General features: G+C 37.5%; 1 protein-coding gene across 3 annotated transcripts in view; it reads right to left on the bottom strand.

Moving 5' to 3' along the window:
• Positions 1 to 16,782, bottom strand: part of CTXN3 (cortexin 3) — an 88,259-nt gene that overhangs the window by 27,668 nt on the left and 43,809 nt on the right. The window lies entirely within an intron of this gene.

Raw genomic sequence — 16,782 nt, 5'->3', positions numbered from 1 at the left:
TGGACTCTAAACTGAGAGGTTAATAGTCCCAGGCTTATGTTCATTGTAGGATCTGAATTACTCTGATTATATTTTCCATGTTGTTCAGATGCTCAATTTTTTTCTATAATCGTTTCTATATATAATGTTCAGTTAGTTCAATGTTTAATACCATATTAATACAAAGTCATTAAAATGCACTTTAAGGGAAACTGTCACTTCTCTGGTATATGCACAATTGAATGAAACACTGAAAATCACCTATAACTTGTGTTAATTCTTTTTTTGTGAAATACTGTTTTCATTTAAATTTATATTAAATATATAGCAGACATCCTAATCTAGTTCAGACAAGGCATGGCCAGGGCTAACATTGCAAATGAAGAGGCAAAATAGAAACAATGTTTCGGGTGCAAAGGACAGATCTGATTGATAGGGAAGTACGATGGAGGTGTCCTGATGCAGAATAAAGTAGCATGGATTCTTTGGGAATAGTGTTGTTTAGTACAATTTCAGAAGGTTTCAGCTCGACCGTTTATATTATGTGATTGAGGTTAAGGTTAATAATATGGATAATTGGCTGGAAAATGATGTTGCTTGAGGAAAATGAATTATGGGGAATTAAGCTCAGATTTGCAAAATGTAGGCCAAGCAGCTACACTGAAAACATTCTACAATTCAACTATATCTCCAACCTAGTTAATGCACAGAGCAATCCCGTCTCAACAGTCACTCGAGTGTAGCGTGGCCTCATGGACCACAGTAGAGGATCTTTTTATCTTATACCCAGTCTGACAGGGAGCTGCTCGTGTGACTGTGCTAAAATCATGGAAGCTCCTGCTAGAGGTTCGAATGATGATTTAGTCAGAGCCTGGAAGACCAGTGGTACGTCACATATTGGCTTCAATACCCTCAGTGGATGCTTGAATTAAATTGCTGCTTACATGAAACAAAGCACCAGGGGCTCCAATGCTCAATGGGTACCCTTCAGTACAGGTAGAGAATGGCATTGGCTTATCATTGGGGGTATGTCCTCTTCACAGAAGATCCTCTACTGCGGTGTGTAATGCCACACTACTGAGAGGGGTAAGAGGTTCAAAGGGGAAGTAAAAGATAGTAAGATACAAGGAGGAGTAAAAGATATAGGAGGTAATTAACACAAAGGGAAAGTAAAAGACACAAAGCAATGCATAAGAGAAACAAGTTTAAGTGACACAAAAGAGATTGAGAGACACAAGGGCAAAAGAGAGGATATGATGCTCTACATGGTGATAAGATACACCTAAATAGTGTAAGGCATTCAAAAAACAAGATTAGAATGACAAGAGGGAGTAAGAGACCACAAAAAGGGGGAATAGCAAATTAGCCGAAGTAAGAACAGAAAGGGATATAATTCACAAAAGGTGGAAAAGAGCCCAAGAAGTGGGGTGGGATACACAAAAGAGACAAAAGAAGGGAAATAGGGCCAATACTGTGTTAAGATACATATAAAGTCTAGACAAGGGAAATATCCGGGCACCCTGTCCCAGATGCTATGCTTCTTCTTGTAGAGATCAATGAAAAAGTTGGTGTTTCAGCTGTATTTTTTCTATTCTAAGTTTAACTCTTGGTAAAATGATGCAACCAATCTGCACCCCCACTGCCCCTCCCTCCAGATTTTTTTATTTTATTACATTTTTATTTATTAGTAGCCAAACTGTGGGGGGTGGGTCCCCCTTTATGTATTAACAACTGGACAGCAGTAGATGACCAGTCACTACTTTAATGTAGCTGCTCTTGGCTTAGTAGACATGCCCCTACCTGCAGCATTGTGAGTGGGGGTATAATGGAGGCTTAGTACCCCTACCCGCAGCATTGTGAGTGGGGGTGTAATGGAGGTTTAGTAGACGTACCCTTACCCGCAGCATTGTGAGTGGGGGTGTAATGGAGGCTTAGTAGACGTACCCCTACTCGCAGCATTGTTAGTGGGGGTGTAATGGAGGTTTAGTAAACGTACCCCTACCCGCAGCATTGTTAGTGGGGGTGTAATGGAGGTTTAGTAGATGTACCCCTACTCGCAGCATTGTGAGTGGGGGTGTAATGGAGGTTTAGTGGACGTACCCGCAGCATTGTTAGTGGGGGTGTAATGGAGGTTTAGTAGACGTACCCCTACCCGCAGCATTGTGAGTGGGGGTGTAATGGAGGTTTAGTAGACGTGCCCCTACCCGCAGCATTGTGAGTGGGGGTGTAATGGAGGTTTAATAGACGTACCCCTACCCGCAGCATTGTCAGTGGGGGTGTAATGGAGGTTTAGTAGACGTACCCCTACCCGCAGCATTGTTAGTGGGGGTGTAATGGAGGTTTAGTAGATGTACCCCTACTCGCAGCATTGTGAGTGGGGGTGTAATGGAGGTTTAGTAGACGTACCCGCAGCATTGTTAGTGGGGGTGTAATGGAGGTTTAGTAGACGTACCCCTACCCGCAGCATTGTTAGTGGGGGTGTAATGGAGGTTTAGTAGATGTACCCCTACTCGCAGCATTGTGAATGGGGGTGTATTGGAGGTTTAGTAGACATAGCTGCAGCATTGTTAGTGGGGGTATAATGGAGGTTTAGTAGACGTACCCCTACTCGCAGCATTGAGTGGGGGTGTAATGGAGGTTTAGTAGACGTACCCCTACCCGCAGCATTGTGAGTGGGGGTGTAATGGAGGTTTAGTAGACGTACCCCTACCCGCAGCATTGTTAGTGGGAGTGTAATGGAGGTTTAGTAGACGTACCCGCAGCATTGTGAGTGGGGGTGTAATGGAGGTTTAGTAGACGTACCCGCAGCATTGTGAGTGGGGGTGTAATGGAGGCTTAGTAGACGTACCCGTACTCGCAGCATTGTGAGTGGGGGTGTAATGGAGGTTTAGTAGACGTACCCGCAGCATTGTGAGTGGGGGTGTATTGGAGGTTTAGTAGATGTACCCCTACTCGCAGCATTGTGAGTGGGCGCATAATAGAGGTTTAGTAGACATATTTCTTTAGACTTTATTTCTTTTTTTAATGTCCAAAAGGGTTAGTCATTAAAAAGGCCAATAAATGTTCTTCCAAAGCACATTTACCAGCATGTTTTCTGCAACAACCAATCCATTTACCAGGGTCGACTGCTAGAATTTCAGCTGGCATAAAATCCAGTCGAACTTATAAAAAAGAAGTCCAAAAAACTGTCAACATTTATCTTAAACTGTTAACATTTAACTGTTTTCTACAGATAGAATGAAATGCCTCTGTCTGAAATTTTGCAAATAAAATAGTAATAAATAAATGGATATCATATAATATAAAAAAAAAGGATCTCCTTTATTTCTGTAAAGGGTGAATTAATAAAAATGTATAAAATGTAAATACATATAGTTTTATTTTTTATGTATCTCAGATCAGCAATCGGTACACAAAATTGCTGTTTTAACCAACTGTTTTTTGGGTCTAGCTATTTATTAAAAGAAAAGGTGCTTGGTAATAACGGGGTACCTATATGCCCCTGGAATAAGGTTTACACAGAGAAACTCTGTTGCAGCTGCCCTGAAGATTAGGAGGGAGTAATAATTAGGTTTTAAAATGTAAAAATAAATTAAGCAACCATTTCTTTTAAAGATAAACATTAATAATAATAATAATAATAATAATAATATTGGATAATTTTCTATAAAACACTGTATAAATAGAGTTTAACCTTTTTGCTACTGCAGTTGGGAGGGTGTAATGAAGATGCCCAGTGACACGATCAAGTCACTAGCCGCCCAAAGTGATTTACCTGCCCGGTAAGGGTGGGGCACTAAGGAATTAAATCAGGATAGTAGGACAATTGGGACAGCTAAGGGTCCTGCAATCATTTCTATATAATTGTTGAGATTCCACATCTGTCATTAAAGGAACACTATAGCGCAGGGGTTCCCAATTAATTTTTCACGTGGAACCCTTTGACATCTTGTACCAAGATCGTGGACCCCCCCCAAAAAAAAAAATTGGCGCCATAGCACAAACCTTTTCATTAGCAGAGTGTCTTTTCTAGCAAATTAGTTTTTCTGCTATACATACACTAATTTCTACAGATAGTAAACAGATTGTAATACATATGTGTGCCTTTTTGTGTAAAGTTGGTGCTTGTATGTAATTTTAGCTTCTTAAAGGACCACTATAGTGCCAGGAAAACATAGTGCCAGGCTCTAGGGGGAGGAAGGGGTTAAACTTACCTCTCTCTCCAACGCCGGGCGGGGAACTCTCCTCCTCCTCTCCTCCTCCTTCACAGCGACGTCATCGGCTGAATGCGCATGCTGAAACTGCTATGTTTATAGAAGAAAGGGTTAATCCTAGCTGGACCTGGCACCCAGACCACTTCATTAAGCTGAAGTGGTGTGGGTGCCTATAGTGGTCCTTTAATACAGGGGTGTTTTTGCATGTAATGTTTGCATGCTGCTATAGTGTTCCTTTAATGACAGATGTGGAATATTTGTGAGTAGTACTGGTATTTGAATTCAGGTTTTTTGTGTGTATAATGTTTATGTTTGCATGGGTTTGCATATTGTGTTAGTGTTTGATTGCTGGGATGTACGCACATACACTGCTACATACATATTTACACACATATAGACACATTGACATATACATACACACACACACACACACACACACATTCATAAACAAACTGACACATGCACACAGACAAAGATACACACCTTGACACATGCACACACTTTGACACACAGATACACACACTGGCACATACACACACACACACACACCTTGACACCCATATTAAAACACTGACACACAGATACACGTACTGAAACAGATACAAACACTGGCCCCAGGGAAGTCAACCTCCTGCACCTAAAAGGTAAATAACTGGAGGGTGGCTAAATTGTTTTTTTTAACAGTTTGTGTGTGTGTGAGAGAATGTCTGTGTCAGTATATCTGTGTCTGTGTGTGTCTGTATTTGTGTGTGTGTGTATGTCTGTGTGTGTGTCTGTATATGTGTGTATGTCTGTGTGTGTGTCTGTATGTGTGTGTGTGTGTTTCTGTGTGTGTCTCTATGTGTGTGTGTGTGTGTGTGTCTGTATGTGTGTGTGTGTGTGCATCTGTATGTCTGTATGTGGGTCTGTATGTGTATCTCTTTGTCTGTATGGGTATCTGTTTGTCTGTATGTGTATCTGAATGTTTATCATTAAGTGTGTCTGTGTATCTGCATGCGTGTATGTATGTTTATATGTATGTCTCTGTGTGTCTGTATGTGTATCTGTTTGTCTGTATGTGTATCTGTTTGTCTGCATGTGGGTCTGTAGGTTTATCTGTTTGTCTGCATATGTGTCAGTGTGTGCCCCTATGTATCTGTATGTGTGTCCTTGTTTATATATGTATAAGTGTCATTTTGTGTATTTGCATCTGCATATGTGTCTATATGTGTGGTATGTGTGTCTGTGTATCCACATGTGTATCATTGTGTGTCTATGTATCTGTAGAAGTGTCATTCTGTGTATCTGAATGTTTGTCTGTGAATGTGTCTGTGTATTAGCATGTATGTCCGTGTATGTATCTGTATGTGTTATACAAATGGGGGGGGACAGCCCATGGCACTTTCATAGTAGCACCTTGCTGTTGGTGTGTCTGAATGTAAAACTACCTTTTACACAACCATCCTCACTGATCATGAGAGTCTTGGGAGACTGTGGGCTCATCAGTGGCATACTGGGGGGGGGAGGAGAGGTGGTCCATGCCGGGTGACACCAGTTGGGGGTTGCCATGATCCTGGTCTGGGTTTTGGAGGGGGATGTGTGAGCTGTGCTCCATGGCAGCTGGGGTGCTGGGTGGCCGGCACAGTTCACAAGTGCAGAGACCAGCAATCACCAGCTGAACGGATCTGGGTGAATTCTGGATATGTGGTTCACCCAGATCCCCCGGTTCCGAGGATATACGGTTTATGGTTTTTTTTGCATGTTTTGGGGTCCCTGTGATATGTTTTATAAAACTGTATTTCTCTGCCTGTGATAATTAGATTACCCATTGTGTTCAGTAATCATATCACAGGCAGAGGGGAGGATTTTGTGTGGGAGTGTCTGTGTGTATTGTACAGATTGATTGGTTGTATTTAAAAAATCCCGTGGGCAGTATTATGTTTGTAGATTGTGAATAAAAGAGGCTGCATGTGCCAGTACAGTCAGATTCTGCTTAACCCTCAAAACGAAGTGTCGTCTCATTATTGGGGGAATTGGATTGTATGCTCACTGCCAGGAGTGTAACCCTTTTGTATGGTTTTCCTGTTCGGCTATTTCCAGGATTCGTAGAGTTTGCAGTTCGGGAGATTGGTGCTTACAGTTGCTGCCTGTGCATCTGGAAAGGGGAATATCACCTAAACGGTTTTTAACCTCTGGTGAGCAAAACGGTCCGTTACAGAACTGACAGGGGTTTTACCAAGTTTACAAATTTGTGCAATACATTAAAAAAAAATGGGCTTATTCAATTTCAAAATAATCAATTCACATTAAAAATAATCAAGCAAGAAAAATGTTCTCTAAATTAGAGATTTTCTAGCAAAATTTTGGAACCTGGCTGTAAATCCATCATAAATCACTATTTAGTCAAAAAAAAAAAACTCACATAATCCCTGACAGACCTGACAGACTGATATATTTATCTTAATATTATAATTGCATTGAAACATAGAAACATAGAATGTGCGGGCAGATAAGTACCATTCGGCCCATCTAGTCTGCCCATTGGTAGTCATGAATACAACATTTGTAATATGGTGAATTTTCATTTAGCAAATGTTAAACATAATTTAATATTTCAATTTGCTATTGAGCTCTTAGATATACATCAATAAATTTAGAATATGAATATTCAAGGCATTGATAAATTCCTTGGAAATCCATTACATCACGCAATATCCTTTCATAAAATATTTGGCAAAAAAGTTTAGAACATGAACCAGAAAATAATTAATCTGAAGTCTTTAAGTACCATTCTCATTTTCTTGAAGTGACTTGTCTCCTTACGGTTACCATAAGTGAAAAGCTGCATAATACATTTTGCACTTACTGGAAGGGTAAAAGTATATCATATTTTTGAGATGGAAAATGTTGAGAAAGAATAAGGGACAGTATCTTTTCAAGGGGGACTTCACAGACCAATACATCATCCCTGTTGAAATACTGTGGCAAAAAAGGTCAAACTATTGGAAAGATCTTGGTTATAAAAGAGAGGGCATTCGCTAGGGTGTTGATAGGTTCCAGAATTACGTGAGGCTTCAGCTCAATGGAAAAAGTGATGACCCTTTTACTAACAGAGAGATAGAGATATGCCATGATATCTCTAGAACAGTGTGCTGCTAATGCTTTCCAGGATCTCAATGAAAGCATTGTCATATTTAACCACGTTACACGTCCAGATATTCAATGCATTGCCACCACACTATCTACATAATAGAGTTCTGTGTTCCAGCACCAAGTCTATACAAAAGAAAAGTTGCACATTAGTAGAAAGGTGTAACTATGCAGAGAAACATACAATGAAGTTAGTGTAACACAAATATACAGACAGGGCTGCAGTGATGTATTTTTCATTTAGTTGAGACTCAGCTGTCTGAGAACAGAGAACGGAGAAGATCTAGAATCTAGATAATGAAATGTGATCTCAATCTACATTACAAAGAGCAACACGTTAGCAAATCCTTAGGCAGGTGCCTCATTCTCCCCAGATTTCACCCTTAATCCTTGTTGTAACAGTAAGCTATACAAATGTCATGTTGCAGACTACATGTGGTATTATGTATAGTTACATTTTCTGAGCAGCTATTGCAATTATTATGGTATTTGTGTTTATTGATTAATATGGTAACTGTTATGATGACAAATGTAAATATTGATCTGTTACATATTTGGCCATGTTACATATGTGTCACTTTTAATTACTTACTAATGAAAGCCCATTTGTAAATTTTAAAATAGTGTTTCAATTGTGGCACAAATGGCACACATGAAAGTGGATCTCTTATGTTGTTCAACTTAAAGTGAAACTGTCACTGGAAATTTGCAAAGATCCCTGGCGGTGACATCACCATTGGGGGTCTGGCGGCTGGGGGGGGGGGGGGGAGGAGGGTAGGCAAAGGTGACTTCTACTTATACAAACCTGTCCCTTGCGGGCACTGCCATCTTCTCCCTGACAAGTCCTCTTCAGCATGCACAAGAGTACAGCACTAAGGTCAGTGGAGGATCCTGCAAGACTGCGGATCCTCCATTGACAGAGCTAATTCCCTTCAGTTGTAACTGGGAGGATTGCCACTTTTTGATGACAGTAGTGCCACCTAGTGTCTTTATGTGTCAAGCATAGGAAATATACTCCTCTGCTTTGTCTCTGTATATCTCTTGACTTGGTTGTAATTTCAGTATAATTCCATCACAGTTAATATGAATATTTCATAAAATTTTTATCTTTATGAAATACTCATTTTTGAAGGGTAGTGACAGTGACAGTACCACTTGGAGATATGCAATGAAGAGGAAACATGGCAGGAGGTTCTGGCAGACTACAGAAGCTGCTCTCTTGCACCTTATAACCCATAAGAGTGTTACGATCCCAAGCTTGATAATTAGAATTAAATCTCATTAATGAGAATATTTAAATATCTAACAAAAACTCTTGAGTATCTTCTGCAGACCCATATCTTTGCTGAACGACTAACTAAACAATAACACAGTCGCAGCTAACTCTGGCTACCAAGATGGCTGGCTATCTTGGATGGCAGACAATGACGACGCAATCTAAAGATACTGGGCATTTTGGATTCTGTTGATGCTGTGTATATTCACCAATTCTTCTTAAGTCTGCTTTCACCTTGATTTCCTATTAGAAGAATGTGATAAAGGACTATTGAAGCAACTTAACCTTACTTTTTAATACATACAAATCTGCAATTTCTCCCCAAAAAATCAATTATTTAATAAAGCCATAGACATTTTAATAAATGTGTGTTTCATATTTTAGTCTTTGCACAGATATTTGTGCATCTTACATGAAATGTATAATTCATACATGAAATTTATTTGATAAAAAGCTACAAGTAGAAAGTAACGTTCCCATGTGTTTGTATGTTTTGTTTTGTTTGTATGTTTCATTTTTTGTTATCTTTCTTAAACATTAATCTGTAATATAATAAAGCTAGTTTTAAGGTATACTTTGCTCTTTAGACCTGATTTAACAACCCGGCTCTGGATATTTTAGTTATAATAATTATTTTCACACCTGCCTTTACCATTCATGTTTTAGGCTATGTATTACAACATATAGACGTGTCAGTCCATGTTATTTGACACAAATGCCAACACAATAAAGGATGCAATAATTGGGGTTATTGTATTCAGGCTCTTAATGGAGCATTTTATAAAAAATACTTTTTATCACAGTTTGAAACATCTGATACAAATCAGTTTTTTCTACCAGTGACTCCCAATCCAGTCCTCAAGGCACACCGACAGTTTAGGCTTTGCATAAGTAACAATCATTTTACATAGTTACATAGGCTAAAAAGACTTGTGTCCATCAGGTTCAGCCTTTCTCATCTGCTTCTGCTGCTGATCCAAAAGACGGTAACAAAAAAACAAACAGTTCAAAGAGCTTTAAAGGGACACTATAGTCACCTGAACAACTTCAGCTTAATGAGGTTGTTCAGGTGAGAACTATAGCTCCCTGCAGCCTTTCTCACGTAAACACTGTATTACTGAGAAAATACAGTGTTTACATTGAAAGCTAGGAACACCTCCAGTTGCAGTCACTCAGAGTGAACCAGAGGGACTTCAGAGTTGATGGAGGTATAATATGCCTCCATCCACTGAGATCTGCTGTCAGCAGAGCACAGGGCAGCACTGTGCACAGCATCCTGTGATTCAGTATCTCCTCCCTCTGCATGCAGACACTGAACTTTCCTCAGAGATTAATTGATGCAATTCATCTCTATGAGGAGATGCTGATTGGCCAGGGCTTTGTTTGAATCATGCTGGCTCTGCCCCTGATTGCCTCTTTGTCAGTCTCAGCCAATCCTATGGGGAAGCACTGTGATTGGATCAGGCTACCACATTTCAGCAGACTGCTTGTTTTTCTGAGTCTAACAGCATGCAGAGTTACAGCTTCTGGCTTGAATACAGTAAGATTTTTACTATATTTATGGAGGCATGAGGGGCCCAGGAGGGCTAGATGGTGGTGTTAACACTATAGGGTCTAGGAAACTAGGAAAAATCCCAGAATGCAGTCAGATCTCTCTTTGGATCAAAAAGCTATTAAATATTATATCCCTAAATATTATATTTTCGCAAGAATTAATCCAGTCACTTGGTAAACATCTGTGCAGATTCTGATAAAAACTCCTTTTCAGGCAGATAATTCCACATCTTCATTTTCTCACTGTAAAGAGCAATTTCCTTTGCCTTAGATTAAACCTCATTTCTTCCAGTCTAAATGGGTGACATTATGTCCTATGTGTAGTCCTATTTATAAATAGATTTCTAGACAATGGTTTGTATTGGCCCCAAATATATTTGTTTAATGTTATCATATTCCCTGAGTGGCGCCACTTTTCTAAACCAAACAGATTTAAATTTGTTAGCTTATCTTCATAAGGAAAAAAATCTTTCATTACCCTTATTAATTTTGTAGCCAACCTATTTTTCTTGTGTCATTATATCCTTCATCAGAACAGGGAACTAAATTGCATGACATATTCAAGGTGAGGTCATACTGTTAATTTATAAAGAGACAAAATTATATTTTCAACCTGAGAATTAATGCCCCTTTTTATGCATGACAATACCTTACTGGCCATAGCAACTACTGATTGACATTGTTGCCATTGTCTATAACAATTGCCAAATCCTTCTCAGGTATTGTTTTCCCTAATTCACTACAATACAAGGTGTAACTTTCTTGTGCATTCTTCACCTTGAAGTGCATAACTTTCCGCTAATCTATATCTACATTAAATGTAATCTGCCTTTTGAGTGCCCAGTACCCTAATCTATCCAAATCCCCCTGCAGTAAAGAATACCCTGCTCACACTGTATTACCTATCTTGGTTTTGTTGCATCTGCAAACACTGAAATATGTCTTTCAATGCCTATTTCAATATTATTTATAAATAGGGATATTAAAAACATCAGGAGCATTGGTGCATTGGTGCCGTACTCAAAATAAGGCAAAATTTTAATTTATCAGAATTGTCATTTTATTTAGAAATAATAATTTAATGATTTTCAAGCATACACAATTTTATTGATCTTGCTACCCATGTTTCCTTGTTGTAATATGACATTGCTCTGATGCCTTTAACCAACTTTGATGGATCTGTTATACTCTGAGATATAAGAATAAAGGATGGCTATCTATAGTTTCATCCATCTGTACAAGCACAATAGCTAAACACTTGTTTTTTTTTTTTTTTTGTATTAGCATAGTAATTTAGCTATTGCTTTACCTGTTGCATACCATTTTTAAAGATTTAATTATGTCACTAGAATAACTATCTCCCCTCCAGAACAGAACTTCTCATTCCCACTTTTCTGACATGCTAGGATTGGTTTACATAATGCACATAACTACCTTAAATTTGTCTAACAGTGATGCAATTAAAAATACATAAAGTGCAAATTCGTCCATTGTGCATATAAAGTACCACTCAGTGAAATGAATAAACATAAAGTACCAGTGAAATTCAAAAAGTTATATACTTTAACAACTTTCTCAATTCATATGTAAACATCTATTTTCTCTAATATCTACCATCCCCATGTGAGGGTATGATTTACTTAACTTGCAGCCCTCGCCGTGCCAGTCTTTTTCTTGCCACTCTGCCTTTTTTGGCAGGGTAGATGATCTCAGCCAATCCAATGTACCCCCATAGGGAAACATTTGGGGGCTGGTGCGCATGTGCAGCTGTAATAGAACCAAATGGTTTAACACTTTTGTTCCCCATTATTTTCATCATACGTTCCTTGATTGCTATATGATTATACATTTCCCAAACACAGTGCACTTGTCTTCACTCCTTCCAGCTTAAGACTAACAGGGTTATTCACGAAACTGCCAAAGTTTGGAAATTTCACATTATATGTCACAATAGCAAAGTTGAATGTTGATCTAACTTTGAATTCTTGAGAACACATGGGAATAACTGTATGTACCTTTTCTTTACTACCATTCTCTATCTATACCATTTTATAGTATTAGTGTATACAGGTAGTTCCCGACTTTACAAACTAATTGGTTCTGAAGCCTAGTTCATAAAGTGAGAGTTCATAAAGTGAGAACTAATTTCCCATAGACACAATGTAATAAACACGGGTTCCGTTCCTGACCGACAAATTTTACCATTGAAAACCTAAATTATTAAGTACAAATACAACATGAAAGCATAGCAAATACATGTATGTTGTAGGAATTTTAAAGGCATACATACCATATTGAATTCTTCATCAAATTATCATCAATCCTCGTACTATTCAATGAAGAGACATGCTGCACTTGTTGAATGGGGGCACCTCTCTTAAGCCCTCCTACTTATTAATTTTCTTCATTATTAGCTCCCCCCTCTCCTTTATCACTTTTCTGTTACTCCTTTTATTTTTAGAGCTCTTGAACTTTCTTCCTTCTCCCCCTTTTCAGGCTTTTCAGCCTTCCTCCATTGCTACCTGCCAAAACATGGCACAATGGCAAACACACATACACACAGACAGCTATGTCAGGCACACACAGACAAATCAAGTCAAATCACTGCTCAATAGCACAATATTACAGGATCTGTAATGTATGCCCATGAGAGCACAAAAATAATACAGTATAATCTAAACCTGTTTTTTAGTCTTCTCTTTATCTTCAGGAACTGTGTTCCTGATCCTCATCTCTCTTCTTGTCTACTCCTGACCACACAGTCTTATTCTCTTCTTGTTTGTGCTCCAAAGCACTCTCCTCGGTCCTGATCCGTGGACCACTGACACAAAATGGTGGTGAAACAAAATGGCAGCGCATTCAGAAAAAAGTTCATAAAGGCGGTAGTTCATAAAGTGAGAGTTCATAAAGTGAGAAATGCCTGTACTGTGTCTATACTATTCTATTCTAAACTACCTCTAGCCCAGCATTGGATAAACTTAAACCATTTACAGTTTTAACAGAAAATCCACAGAACAACTCTTAAAGGCATATCAGAGAATATAAACTCAAGATCGTGAGAACACATCCAATTAGACTACAGGTTAGAACTAGTTATGCAAGTTTAGTTTTTTTTGTATGTTTGAATTATCCACTTGAAAATAATAATTTGATGTAAAAACAATGGACAGTAAATCTTGATAAAAAAAATATCACATACAATGTGCTATAATCACTGTGTGTATCACTCCAAACACACAAGCAATAAGTGAAATATACAATAAATAATGGTAAGAACACACAAAAAATTGAAATTTTACCACAAATTGGATAAATAATGGATGAATTTACAAACAAGATAAAAAAAATACACATAGGATAATATAGTTACAACTAAATCTATGTGTAAAACAAATCGGACGCACTCACATGGTTCTGAGCCACTCCACAAGCTGGCTCAGACTAAAAGCAGTATATGCTGAAATAATATGATTTAGTGAGGATCTGGACACTGGGTCAAAGCTTAGCTTTCTCAGTGCCGCACCAGTTACCAAGATACCAGATATGGGTGAAGAACTGCTCTACAAGCTTTATTGAACACACAGTAAAAACAGATAACTTACAATTTAATAAAAAGATCGCCCACCTCCACTTAACGCATTTCGCCTGGTTATGCCTTTCTCAAAAGTGGTTCCGTTGTGAGTGTTATGTAGTCTTCCCATTTTGGCGCCTTTTTGGATAATAATTTGATGTGCTCAATAGGTCCACCCTCTTCCCTCCACCCTCCCAACCTGCAGTGCTACCCATTTTGATACAAAAGTAATGCTGTATATAATATTGGATTCATAGTTACACTATTTACAGTAGAGGTTTAACAATCAAATGTTTTTTTTTTTTTAAAAATCTGAAATACAATTAAATTATTTCTAATTTTCCTAATGGATGAACACAAATACCAAATTTTAACAATTTGATCCCCTAGTTCCCCCTTGCCAGTTCCTTACTCTTTCTTCACTGTCTTTCTTCAATGAAAATAGACAAAGGCACCCAGAAGGTTTGACAACACTTAATGAGTATATGGCTGTTTTTGCACTTTAAATGTTTAACCTGCATTCCACATATATTAGAAATCTCTGAACGGGACAACATGTCTGTATAACTCTCTTTTTCTAGTTTCTTTGTTTAGATAACAGACATACAGTGACATTTAAGGATGGAGGCTGCTAAACTTTGTCCCCGGAATTCGACTCTGTCCTCTGACTTGTTGGTCTTTGCTCATTTAACCCCATGTGCTCATCCATTGCTACAATGAGAAATCATGACCTGTTCAACACCATCAACATATTTATAGGCATATTTAGAGATCTGACTCCTAGACATAATTGGTTGTACTGACTCTCAGCTGCCTCTTCAATAATGGGGGATGGGAGGAGGAAACTGCAGACCTAAGCAAAGAACCAGTTATTTTTTAACACTTATAATTAGTCCCTATCAGTCACTATTAGTCCCTGATTTTGCTTGGTGCATCTTAAGCTGGAGCATCCACTGCGTTGCTAGTAAAACAAAAAATAGACTGAAGAAATCAATACACAGCATAACTAATCTTAGCATTGCCAATAAATTGTATTTAACCTGTGTCAGTGCCTGGAGTGTCTGAATTTAGTAAAAGGGTGACTATGGACCAAAAATATTAATGTTTCCGTTTTTCTCTTTCCTTTCATTACAATTCAAAGTTGTGTTACTTTAAATTTGATTCACTATATATGGAGCAAACTTACTGATATGCATTGTTGATGATAAAACATACCCTGTGTCAATGTTTCACTGTAGTTTGTTCTGGTACATCTGTTTCTCTTGTTAACTGATAAAAAAAAAAAAAAAACTAAATTACCATCTGTTGCTCTGATACAGTACCTCTGAGTAAGTCCCTAGTGTAAATTACACAAGACTTCCATCGCTGTATCTTCACATTCTAGCATTCCAGTATCTGTCTACATTACTCGGCTAAACATCACTACAAATCTCTGGATGTTTCAAACACAAGAAGTGTAAACAGTTTAAAGTTGCCAAATTAAAGTTAGAATTAGAGTAGGGGATGACATAATTGTAACACTAACAAAATATTTGTGAATTTAAAAACATACAGTCTAAATGGATTGATCAATTTTATATAAATGTAGATAGATAGATAGATAGATAATTGATAGATAGATAGATAGATAGATAGATTGATGCGAGCTTGTTAGATAAATAATTGATAGATAGATAGATAGATAGATAGATAGATAATTGATAAATGATCGATAGATAGATAATTGATAAATGATCGATAGATACATAGATAATTGATAGATAGATTGATTGATGCAAGATTGATAGATAAATAATAGATAGCTAGATAGATAGATAGATAGATAGATAGATAGATAGATAGATAGATAGATAGAAAATGTATACCTGATAGATAGATAGATAGATAGATAGATAGATAGATGCAAATTGATAGATAAATAATTGATAGATAGATAATTGATAAATGATAGATAGATAGATAGATAATTGATAGATAGATAGATAGATAGATAGATCGATAGATCGATAGATAGATGCAAGATTGATAGATAAATAATTGATAGATGAACATATAGACAGATAGTACTAGATGACTGGAAATTGTGATATATTGTTTATTTATATTTCCTGGTAAGTACATTTTGCAATTTGTTTTCAATTCACTCTAATTCTAATTCTGTGTTCCGTGAAGGAACCTCTAATTGTTATGATCCAGATATTTTCACTCCTTCTGCTACAAGGTTATTCACTAAGCTGTGACGTTTAAGTATTCATCAGGGAACTGCAAATTTTGGCTCAAAAGAAAAAAAGTCCCCATGTCAGCTATCTGGGTGTAAAATCGGAATCCTCAACAATGTACAGTTTGTTAAATAGCCCTGTGAGCGTATTGTTTACCAAAAACAGTGCAGTGCTTTCAATCTTACATTTATAATGATTTATTTTTGCAAACTCTTTGCAGCTATGTTCTATTTATTTATTTATTTATTTATTTTAAATATTGCAAATTATAAAATCTTGCTTTTGTACTTTGTAAATCACATTCACATCCAACTTATTTTTGTATTTTTTTTTTTTTTAGATTGGTCTTTCTTTGAATTAAACACCCATTGCTAACACTGCTTACCATGAGTTATCAAAGAAGCTGTGAATCAGGGCTCTTTTGCAGCTAAGCAACAGGAAAGACTAGATTCACATACAGAAAGAAACAAGGAGGGGATTCATCGCTTCAACTTTGGTTAAATGCAGTGCTGAAACATCAGCTTGTCAAATGCTACCTTATTACAGCAAATACATCTACTAATTTATGCATTGCAGATAATATCAATGAATACACCATACATTTAGATTTCAAGTGTGTCCTAGGGTATACATGCTTTTCTTATCCAACGCAGAAATATTATACGCAAGCAAATATATGTTATTCTAACACAACAGACATGCACAGCATGCAAGTGAATAAGTATAGACAGATATATGTGTGTGTGTGTGTGTTGTGTGTTGTGTGTGTGTGTGTGTGTGCATGATACAATAAATAAAAAGATGAGCTAACAGCAGAAAAGAGCCACCAAAAATGAATAA

This window comes from Pelobates fuscus, chromosome 5 (genome assembly GCF_036172605.1).
Source record: "Pelobates fuscus isolate aPelFus1 chromosome 5, aPelFus1.pri, whole genome shotgun sequence".
NCBI lineage: Eukaryota > Metazoa > Chordata > Amphibia > Anura > Pelobatidae > Pelobates > Pelobates fuscus.
Note: the sequence above shows the minus strand (reverse complement) of the source record. Positions and strands in the feature narration are given on the sequence as shown.